This window comes from Triturus cristatus, chromosome 5_2, assembly GCF_964204655.1.
Source record: "Triturus cristatus chromosome 5_2, aTriCri1.1, whole genome shotgun sequence".
Lineage (NCBI taxonomy): Eukaryota > Metazoa > Chordata > Amphibia > Caudata > Salamandridae > Triturus > Triturus cristatus.
In genome coordinates, this window is record NC_140588.1 from 1071489967 (window position 1) to 1071502083 (window position 12117).

General features: G+C 46.9%; 1 protein-coding gene across 7 annotated transcripts in view; it reads left to right on the forward strand.

Annotated features, from left to right (window-relative positions):
- Nucleotides 1–12117, forward strand: part of DLG3 (discs large MAGUK scaffold protein 3) — a 1834707-nt gene that overhangs the window by 776001 nt on the left and 1046589 nt on the right. The gene's annotated exons all lie outside the window — the stretch shown is intronic.

Here is a 12117-nt window from a genome sequence, read left to right on the forward strand (position 1 = left end):
CATTTAGGGGGCCGATGTAATAATACATTATTTGCCTTTTTCATTCCTTCCTAAGCATGTCATATATAAAAAAAAAACCTGTACACTCCAGCAAGGCAGCAAGGATCTCAGAGAGCCATCAACACTGGACCCTGTACTGAACAAGCATTTGCAATGCAATAGTTCTCGCATTGCTGAAAGTTTGAGCTATTGGCGTATTATTATTTGCAACGTCATTAGGTCAAACTTTCAGTAACGCAAGACCTATTGCATTGCAAATGCTTTTTTAATCTTGAACTTACCTCCACGATCCCAGGACATTCTTCATCAGCAGCCCAGAGGGCCTAAATGTTTCCCTTCCAGATAACAACATGGATGGATGCTGTATTTGCGCATGACGGGAAGGGGGAGTGTGTGTGAGCAAGGAGTGAAGAGGTGGCCAGAGCTGGCAACCAAAAGTATCACTTGAGGATGTCCGCCGGGAGCAGAGACTAAGCACTGAAAGGCGGTACAGATCCACAATATTACCATACCAGAGAAAAGGGAATTTTAAAAGCAGACCAACTAACCAACCAAAAAGGGGTGGGTGTGTCCAAAGTCCCTGATAGCCCATATACCAAATACAGCAGGCTCGACCCAAAACCAAATCAAGCCAAGAGCCAAATGTTGTATGTGGGAACATTGGCCCCGGAACAGCAACGTGTCAAAGAGCTGTACAATTTTTACTCTCTTGGGGTGAGTGAGGGCTGTGAAGTGCTAGCACTTTGAGCTTACATTGAGTCCTGCAGTTTTTTTGCATGAAGTTTTCGTTGAGTTGTAGCAGGGCAATAAGACTGGTGCTCAGAATTACTGGTGCAGCGGTGACCCTTGGGGGACACCTCATGAAAATTCTACCTCGCCCATTTGGTTCAATGGTTCCAACAACTGTACCGAGTATTGAGTAATAACAAGTGTGAGAAAGTGGATTATTAGTTGTGGTGGTCATGAGACGTCACCAAATAATACTGTCACTAGTCCATGTCAGGTCCAGTTAGAGTTCTTAAAATTAAACCGTAGCTAAGTCCTGGGTAACTGTGGCCCAGAGCAACCAGGCGTAATTCAAATGAAAATCTGTGTAAAGCATTCATCAGCATCCCAAACAGTCAATAAGGAAAAAACACAACATAATAAAAACATCACCCCAATTTAAAAATAGAGCATATTTTTATCTTCACATAGACACCAAAATGACAAAAATCTGATTAGAAGAACCAGAGATTTTTGCAAGGTTTCATAAATCACTGCTTTCACGCCTAAAAGTTTGTAAATGATTTAAAAAGTTTGCAAATTACTGCTTTTTACTCTTAGTGGTAGTCTATGAGCCTCAAACTTGAGGGTTCAGGGCATAGTCTAAGTTTTTGGCTGACCGCAACGGAAGTTGGGGTCAGATGTGGGCACCGGGTTGGTATCTTTCAAGATTTTACCTTCGCACTTAGAGACCTTTCTGGGGTTTTTTCTCATCAACTATCAGATCAGCAGGATCCACTGCATCTCGAGTCTGGCCTAGGGGTCTGCTGACTGATCAGCGAAGTCCGGGGAACCTTGGTTCAACACTGCGTTCAAGGCTACCTACAAACTTTCAAGAAGCGCTAGTCTATTAGCCTCGGACTCTGGGCTCAGAAACTGTTATCTTTGGCTTTGATTAAAAGTTGCAGTCCTGGATGCTAGCACTAGACAATGGTCCAGGACCTGAGAGGGGCTTCTTTGTGGGCAGGACTTGATCTTTTGGCAACACCAGCGGAGTCCAGGGCGAACTGGTCAGCTGGGCACTTTGCAGGTGCAGGGCTTTTTTAGCGTTTGTGGACCTGAAGCTTAACAGGAGGCTAGCTAACTAGCACTTGGAGTCCACTCACTGGTCCTTGGCACGAGTGGGAGCAGGTACGGCCCTAGGGTTTTCAAGGGATCAATAGCAGGAGCAGCCCTTCTTGTTGTGAAATCCTATCTTTAACACTTGTAGTCTTCCCTAGTTGTAGCTTTTCTTTCTGAGGTCGAAAGGTTCAGCCGGTGCAGTCCTTCTTCTGTTCTTTCTGAGACCAGTAGTGTTCTGAGCCAGGAAGCCAGGAGGTCCACATTTGTGCCAATTTTGTGTTAAAGGGTGGGGAGGACTCACAAGCCAATGGGGCTATAATTCCCATGTGGCCAGCCTACCCAATTTTACATCACTCCCTGTGGGGTTGGCACTAAACAATCTCACCTTGCATCCCTGTGCCCAAATCCAAGATGTCTAGGCCCTTCTTTCCTGGGACACAGCCATGGGCACACCCTTGGGGTGTGTCTGGTATAATTAGCCACCTCTCCAGGAAAACTGGTTCTGCAACAGGTTTTCCCCCTCTGGAAGAGATGCCAGCCTGTCTACCTACACAAAGGTACGGGCAAGCTAAGGTGTGACTCACATTTGCCTCTCAGAGGTGGTAGCCCCTTTGAAGATGGGCCATCTGTGGCCACAGCCCTTTTCCATTGTGCAGAAGGTCACACCTTCTCCTAACAATAGTTCTTTTCCCCCATTCCTGAGAGCACTTCACACCTCTTGGTGAGAGAGCAGCAGACTGCATCAGGTGTAGTTAATCTGAAACAGCTACTAAACTATTGGGGCAAAAAAGTGGAGACTTCTAAAGTCAAATTGTCATTTAAAGATACCTTACGTCCGACTTCAGCATTAAGTGAGGTTTAACGTAGCAATTAATTTGATACCTTGAAGCACTAAATGTAGTTGTCCCATATAGAGGTTATCACTTAGCGCATGGGCTAATGAAACCCATTGTTAGCCAGTCCTCAACCATCGACTGAACTTCCACCAACCCGCCAGACGCCTGCACTCCTCTTCACTCGCCCTCGCACACACATCCGGCATCCGTCGCAGCTGCAGTGGTGGCTGCTCCTTCTTCTACAGCGCTGCCAAGACCTGGACCTCCCCCACCTCCCCCCCGTTCCGTACAGTCCCTCACTGGCAGATTTCAGAAAGAGACTCAATCATTGGCTCTTCGGCGGGGAGACAGCACCCAGATACCTCTACGGGTGACAGCGTTGCGCTTTACAAATGCAGATTGATTGATTGATTGAACGGGACTACTGGCCTTACTACAGTGGAAATTACAATTTCAGGTTTTCATTGTCAGTACATGCAAACTTTAAATTCAACATGTCCTTTTAATTTAATATCTAGCACCCTGCCTTATGGACTTTCTAAGGCCTGCCTGAAGGGTGACTTATTAATATTACAAAAGGAAAGTTTGGACTTGGTTATTTTGCCGTGTAGAGCTGGCAGTTTAAAAGCCTTGTCGGAGCAGTGGTGGCACAATAAGTGCTGCAGTCCATTCGTGGCATTTAACTCACTAGCACTGTGTACACTTTGTACCATGTACTAGGGACTTTTGGGTAAGTTAAATATGCTAATCAGGGATTATCCAATTGCACATACACTTTGAGGGGTCAGAGCACATGTACCAGGGCTCTCGGCAGGGCCCATTGCAACCTGTAAAAAGCCGCAACATCAGTCCAAGAACTTGTGAGGGTGATCATACAAAAAGCGGCACTTTCTTACAAGGACGTCATTTAATATGTGTATGTTGAGCGCTTTCCAAACCTTAAAGGGGGTAGGGGGCTTTCGTTTGATTGGTGATTCAGTCCTCTTCATTAAATTGTAATGCCCCATGTAGAAAGAGAGAGGTAGCAACATTTCATGAACTGCACAGCAGCTTTATGTGCCCTGTCTTTGATTTTATGGCGTGACATGTGTTGTAATACATCACATCACAAAATCTCCAGTCGGAGGGCATCACAGAATGACCGGTCTAAAGAATATTAATTAGACAGGTCACTATTCACGGCCCTCAGTGATTGGCTACAAACAAGGGATGGTCCTCTGTTTTCCTTGAAAGATCTGATGCTCTTTAAAACATAAACAAAAATACTAATTTAAGAAAACTTTGTGAGGAGCAGTGTTCTTCCACCCCCACAAAACCCCGAGACTGACAACAAACTTCAGAAAGAGGAAGGTGTCCCAAGGCGTCTCCTTCAAGCGGTCAGTAGCTGATCAATGGTTTGTGACCACAATTACTGCATCAAACAATCGATACATACCTTTATGACTCCTCATTAGGAGGGGAACCCCTTTTACGCTCTCTCCCCGTTGCGATTTGGAATGGATCGCAACACACATTTGCAAGTCAGAAGGTTTTCTCACTTGCAAACAGGTTTAGTGCGTAGACAAAAAGATCTTTGCGATCATAAATCTTTTGATTTTGTGAATCACAGTTTTTGCAGCCGCAAAAGGACTTCGAACAAAGGGCTTATCGTCTTATAACTCGGATTGCAAGAACAATTCTAATGCATATTTAACTCAGCGCGAACTGTGATCAAACACCCACAGCTTCAAAGCTTCGTCTGGAGAGTAGCGGAGGAAACAGTGTTTCTGCTGCCAGTGGATTTACCACCTACACCACAATGTAGGCTTACACTCCACCGAGCTGGTGTTTCAATGCAGCATAGCAGCTAGAAATCTGCCGCTGATCGAGGCCCAAAATGGCTGATATTTCTGGCAAATGTGTCCATTGACTGTTAATAGGTTGCATCTCAGAATATTGAATATTGTTATCAAAAATATCAACTGACAGAAATATTGTTAACAAAACAAAAATATGGTGGCATTGGGTGTAGATTTTCTACTATACACTCAAATGGAACAATATTTTTGTAAATGATATTTAGTACACAAAATTGTGAGACAATTTGTTTTTTGATATTCTGGTTCCATAAAGGTCAGTCTGCTGGCAGATTTTTAGCTTCTGCCGAGAGAGCCTCTGCCCACATATTCAGGCGCTTCCAATGTACCTCCATTGAGGTGGTGCATTATGGGAGCGCATATTCCCACTGGCATGCTGAGGTGTCGCATGCAAGTGCCATCCTTTCATGGCAGAGATATTGAAGCCATGTCCACCGATATTGTGGGAAAGATTCCACCCTGGGGCCTACAGATGCACATCCACCCTTTTGACAGATCTACCTCCACTTCATGGCAGAAAAGATGGCGGACCCCGCAGGCTGACCGCAGGAGGAGTTCATCAGTCTTCCCTATTCTACATCAGCCGATTCACTGCTCTCAGTGGATTCAGTGCAACATCCATTGGAGCTTTCTGGACAATAGAGTGTTTTTAGAAAGCCTGAGGTGCTCTGGCAGAGAGTTCCACAATGTTGGATCTAAAACTGAAAAGAGTCATCCTTTTTAGGTCTCGCCTGAACCAGCGCATGCGCTGGTCTGGTGAGACATTTTGTGAGGGCTCCAAAAAGTGCTACCAGGCCAGCCTAGAGCTACAGTGCATGTGCGCGGGCATGCGTGTCGCGCTTTACCGCGATTACTTTCACTTTCGCGGCCGCTTTGATGTTTGATCGCGATCACTTTCGCAGCCGCACGGCCGCTTTGATGTTCTCCGTGAGACTTCCATAGATTGCAGCAGTTAAAACAGCATTGGCATAGCCAATAGGTGTCGCTTTTGGGACCTTACAAGTGTTTAGTTATGCAACTGTTGCATGGCTAAACACTTATAAGGTCCCAAAGGCGAGACCTATTGGCTATGCCAATGCTTGTTTGGACTTAGGTTTGGCAATGAGACTGCGAAGGCCATTTTCATCTAAAACGTGCAGTACCTGGGTTGGAGAGGAATGGAAGATAGGGCTGGAAACAATTTTTGTGGCCAGTTCATACCTGCATTTGTACATGCATCCAGCCGCGGTCCGTGCAGGTAACAGCGGTGGGGCCGAGTGAGGATTTAGAGGGACGATGCAGCGGGGAAATTAATTATTTATTTAATTTTCCCACTGCATCGTCATTCAAATTCCCCTTTACTCGGCCACACCGTTACCACCTCTACGGACTGCGGCTGCATGCATCATGTTACAGGTAGCCAATGGTGGGATCGTTTGGGAGGTGTAATGTGCTCTTTCTCTGTATCACCCATAAGCAGTCTAATCCCTACTTTTGCAGCTGACTGACCTGAGCTACCAAGAAACCTACGTAGAGTCAACTGCAGTAATCCAGTCTGGCGTTAACGAAAGCACTCACTGTTATTCTTTGTGGTTTTCATTTGGGAAATTGGAGAAAGGAGTTGCTAACTACATTGCTGATCTGAATATTGAGAGTTGTGTCAACATCCAAGGTGACCCCCACGTTTCTCACCTTTAACGCGAGCTTTAGGTTTTGGCCTCAAAATGTCAGCGACAGGGAGGGAGGGTCGTCTGGTTTTACCTTTGGCCCCAAACAGCATGGCCTGCTTTTTTATGTTTTAAGTTTGATTACATTTTCACCCTTTTACGCTTCGGCTATGCGAAGAATGTTAATCCGAGTGATGTTGTTAGGAAACATGATGCAAACTTGAGTGCCATCCGCTGCGATTGAACATCTATTTGAGAGTTTTGAAAATAAAAAGTAAAAAAGCAAGGTATATTTGTTAAAGAGGATCGGTGACAGAGGGGAGCCCTGTGGGACCAAACAATATGGAAAAACCATCCAGTAAGAGAACAAAGATACATCGAGACCCAAGAACAAAAGGTCCATCAAGACCCTTCAACAACAAAAGGTCCATCGAGACCCAAGATCAAAAGGTCCATCGAGACCCAAGAACAACAAAAGGTCCATTGAGACCCTTCAACAACAAAAGGTCCATTGAGATCCAAGAACAAAAGGTCCATCAAGACCCTTCAAAAACAAAGGGTCCATCGAGACCCTTCAACAACAAAAGGTCCATCAAGACCCTTCAAGAACAAAAGGTCCATCAAGACCCTTCAAGAACAAAAGGTCCATCGAGACCCTTCAAGAACAAAAGGTCAATCGAGACCCTTCAAGAACAAAAGGTCAATCGAGACCCAAGAACAAAAGGTGCATCGAGACCCTTCAAGAACAAAAGGTCCATCGAGACCCTTCAACAACAAAAGGTCCATCGAGACCCTTCAACAACAAAAGGTCCATCGAGACCCTTCAACAACAAAAGGTCCATCGAGACCCTTCAACAACAAAAGGTCCATCGAGAACCAAGAACAAAAGGTCCATCGAGACCCTTCAAGAACAAAAGGTCCATCGAGACCCTTCAAGAACAAAAGGTCCATCGAGACCCTTCAAGAACAAAAGGTCCATCGAGATCCTTCATCAACAAAAGGTCCATCGAGACCCAAGAACAAAAGGTCCATCGAGACCCTTCAACAACAAAGGTCCATCGAGACCCTTCAACAACAAAGGTCCATTGAGACCCTTCAACAACAAAGGTCCATTGAGACCCTTCAACAACAAAGGTCCATCAAGACAATTCAACAACAAAGGTCCATCGAGACAATTCAACAACAAAGGTCCATCAAGCCCTTCAACAACAACGGTCCATCGAATCCTTTCATGAGTGGTCTGAAAGCAAGAGGCAAATCATTGCCCGGTACATTTATCAGCAAGTGCTACTGATGTGTGTCCAGAAGGTATAATGATCAACAAATGTAAAATGATCGACAAAAGCTGCTGAAAGATCCAGCATCACAAGTACGCTTCCTGCCCCTTCGTCCACTAACCTAAGGGTGTCATCCCGGATGCAGCCCAGATGCCTTCTTACCATGAGATGTCGGAAAGCTGGACTGCGCAGGAGAGAGGCAGTTGTCGGTACTCGGGTGGATTGTAAATGATTGGTAATGACAGTTTCAAGGCTGTCGTCCAGAACTGGTAAGATGGAGATGGCCCTAAAGATAACTGGTATTGTGGGGTTCATATTGGCTTATGAGGTGGGGGTAAATCATTTTTTAGAGGGAACAAATCTTGCTGAAATGAGGACATTGAACAGATAGGAGATCAGGAGCGAAAGCAATGTGACGTGGCCTCTAAGTTTGGCCTGAATCTGCAGCAGCATCAGATGGTTTAAGAGGAACAAGGACAGAGAGGAACAGCTCTGAGGAAACTGAAGCCAAGCTCAACCTCAGAATACAAGAGAGGCGGAAGGATAGCGTGGGCTGCACTGGGGTCGGTAGTTTGGCAGCTGTCATTTTTATCAATGAAAAAGGAGGTACGATCTTTACAAACTTTCAACGATGGTGTAAACCCTGGAAAGCGGTGTCCTGAACGTGTAACAGAATTAACCAGTCTAAAGGGTTACCTGGATTGAGTTTTAGTTTGGGTTGAGTGCAGTAGTTTTGTTTGGAAGACTTGATGTATCTTTTGAATTCTTTGAGGACTTTCAGATAGGTCAGTTTGTCAGCTGGACTTAAGCATTGGCGCCATTGTAGATCTTTCATCTGCTTAAGTGAGTCTGTATATCAAGGAGCGTGGCGAGACGGCTGTCTGCATTTGAAGAGTTTGAAGGTGGGCATCAAACAGTATCTCAAACACAAGATTGTAGGAACCAGATTTATCTTTGTCCTTTGCCCCAAAACCAGCGCTCATCATCTACCAGCTTTCTTCCTTACAACGCTGACCTTAATTATAACCAAACACTTTCTTTCTCTCTTGTGTAAATCTAATTACTGAATAATTGTGAAGTTTTCTAACCACTCAAATGGCCAGTGTGAGTCTTCCAGCCCTCATCTGCTGGGTAATTACCAATGCATTTGATGTTTCCAATTTCAAAGGAAATCCTGTTTTTTACCAATATTATTTCTACACTGAGAACTGCAGGAATTGATAAATCCAAAGCTCGTCATCAATAAATATAGACACCAGTGTCGGCTGGCAGCTCTAGAGAGTGGTGGGGCAGGCAAATGGGTGGGTTACTGCTGTGTGATCTTGTTTCTCTGCCTCTTACAGGTGGCAGATGGTCCCATGAGATCCCTGTGCCCTCGGTCCTGAATGCTGCTATGTCTCTGTGATCTTGTTCCTCTTGCAGGTGGCAGGCAGTCCTGGAACCTGCCTGTGCCCTCGGTCCCGGATGCTGCTGCGTCTCACCGTGTGCTCTTGTGCCTCTGCCTGTTGCTGGTTGCAGTACTAGGGTTTCCCACTGTTCTCAGCCCACCCAGTGCTGCTCAACGCTGTCTTCTCACAGTACAACTCTGTCAGGCTGTTAACTGGGGAACACCCAAAGCAGTGGGCAGGGCAGGATATGACCTCAGTCGCTGGCAGCACATTGCCAGGAAAGGAGAGCTCTTACTCCATTCAGAAAAGCCCTCAACTGCCCACGTAGCTCATCACCCCTCCTCCCGGACCAGGAAACATGCATTGTGCAGAGAGCTAGTATAGGCTCAGGAAGTAGGGTGCTGCATGACCTTCGTCTGCTAGGCCACGCATCCATACAATACTTGTTCTTATACAGTACTTCAATGTTAAACCTTTATACACATTAAAGAAAATAGGCATTTACTTGCACAAATGTCCTCCTTGCCCCAGTTCAGCGGTTTTCTTCTTCTCGCCTCTGATTCCAGCACGGGACCCTCAGCAACTCCCCTAGCCAATCCTGGTGCTGCTCTCATACTGTTAACCAGCTTAAGAGCAGCGTCAGCATTGGAGGGAGCGGCCTCCCTCTGCGCTCCCGAGGGCACTGGAGCCCTGGGCTTGGTCTAAACCAGCTGTGTTAAGACAGCTGGATTAGAGCTTTCAATGTGCGCATGTCTGGCTGGCCATCACAAGACGGCCGGCCGAAGAGACACGCACACTTTGAAATGAAGTGCCCATGCAGCCCACCCATCTAACTGCTGCGGTCACTCAGCAGGACCTGCCCTGACGCTCTGTTCGAGATGAGTGATTGAAAAATAAAAGGGTAATAAATTAACTTTATTACCATTTAATTTTCATCTAACGGGCTTTTGGGGACATTTTGGTTTGCGAGGTGACGCTCAGAGGCACCGCCCCCGATCCCTCAATCTCACTTCCCTGGTACACCTTGCGGTTTTGAAACCTGTGCTCTAAAGTCATGTTAAGTGACTCAATCCTTTGGTAAACCGTTGTCGAAATCCAAGACTTTCAATATCAGATAATTCCAGTTCTGGTTTGCAGCGCCGACTGAAGAGCCTACGGTCGACTTCCTTTTTCTCACTAATCTGCATATGATTAGAGAGTTGCCTGGTTTTATAATGTCTGTACTTAGCTGTAATAAGGCATTTCTGGTCTTTATGAATCAGCTCTTTTATTTCACTTTCTGTTACAATTCTCCCAGGTTTGTGCCCAAGGGCTTCTCCCATTGTGGCATTCTTGGGGGTCCCCTGCACCTATTACTGGTGATGAGCCGCTAGTGCGTAGTTTCTTCTGTGTTTGACATTATGTGCTCTCCAGCTCCCTTGTGTCTGTGACTGCCCTACTTCCAAATGCCCCTCGCTGTAAGAAACCTATAGGAAGGTATGTGCAGCTTATCTGTGCTTGTGTGCACCATGCTGGGAGGTACCAGCTATATGGTGGTTCCAGGTAGGCCGGTGGTGAACTGTGGTTGTGCAGGTGTCGTTCTCATATGTGCTGTGCTGTGTCTGTGATGTGGTTCAAGGCAGGCTAGGGGCGAGCTGTGGTTTCACTAGTGTCATTCTCATATGTGGTGTGCTGTGTCCAAGTGGTGGTTCCAGGTAAGCCAATGGGGGCCTGGGGTTTCACAGGTGTGGCTCTCGTATGTGGTGTGTTGTCAGAGTGGTGTTTCCAGGTAGACCGGGGGTGAGCTGTGGCTTTGCACGTGTGGCTCTCGTATGTGGTATGCTGTGTCCGTGTGGGTGTTCCAGGTAGGCCGGTGGTGAGCTGTGGTTTCACTGGTGTGGCTCTCGTATGTGCTGTGCTGTGTCCGTGATGTGGTTCAACAAGGCAGGCTAGGGGTGAGCTGTGGTTTCGCAGGTGTCGTTCTCATATGTGGTGTGCTGTGTCCGTGATGTGGTTCAAGGCAGGCTAGGGGTGAGCTGTGGTTTCACTGGTGTCGTGCTCATACGTGGTGCGCTGTGTCCGTGATGTGGTTCTGGGTAGGCCGGGGATGAGCTGTGGCTTTGCAGTTGTGGCTCTCGTATGTGGTGTGCTTTTTCAGTGTGGTGTTTCCAGGCATGCCAGAGGGGAGCTGTTGTTTTGCAAGTGTGGCTTTCACATGTGGTGCGCTGTGTCTGTGTGGTGACTTCAGGCAGGCCGGGGTGGGCTGTGGTGTGGCTGGTGTGTTGTTCGTATGTGGTGTGCTGTGTCCCTGATGTGGTTCAAGGCAGGCCAGGGGTGAGCTGTGGTTTCGCAGGTGGGGTTCTTGTATGTGGTATGCTGTGTCCGTGTGGTGTTTCCAGGTAGGCCAGCGGGGAGCTGTTGTTTTGCAAGTGTGGCTTTCACATGTGGTGTGCTGTGTCTGTGTGGTGACTTCAGGCAGGCCGGTGTGGGCTGTGGTGTGGCTGGTGTGTTGTTCGTATGTGGTGTGCTGTGTCCCTGATGTGGTTCAAGGCAGGCCAGGGGTGAGCTGTGGTTTCGCAGGTGGGGTTCTTGTATGTGGTATGCTGTGTCCGTGTGGTGGTTCCAGGTAGGCCAGCAGGGAGCTGTTGTTTTGCAAGTGTGGCTTTCGTGTGTGGTGTGGCCTTGCAGTTGAGTTCCTCTGGCAAAGCATGTAAGGAGGCAGTTGGGATTAGGTGCCATTTCATTGAACTTAAGACATTTTCAGACCAACCATGACACTCTTTTCAAATCTGCCATCCATAGTTCTTTAGTGGCTGCCACTATGGTTGGGCGTTTCCGTTTTTCAAAGCTTTTTATGAGCTGGTGGTTGCTAACTAGAAAGACTTGTTCCAGGCGTGAGAGGCGTTTTTGTGGGGCCAGGGCCAATACACTGAAATAGGACTGTAGGACTCTTCCTTGGCCGAGCACGCTTTTCAACGTTCAATTAAATGTGCTATAAAGACAAAAAGAAAACATAGCTGATCTGGCGTCATCTAGTGGTAATAGCGCCATCAGCTACTTCGCCAATAACCATGAACTCTATTGTTGCATGTTGCAGCACCATCGTGGGGGCCCTTGAAAGGCGCGGGACCAGGGCCTGTGCCCTCACAGGCTTGGAGTCCTGCCTTGAGATACTAGGTTGTACACGCCTGACTCTGCCCTTTCCAACTTCATGATCCATCATTGGTTAGAACCTTCAAGCTTATGTTATTCAGGAATATTGGTCTATAGAAGGGTTGGGTGTGCAGTGCAGGTCCAGAAGGGCTGGA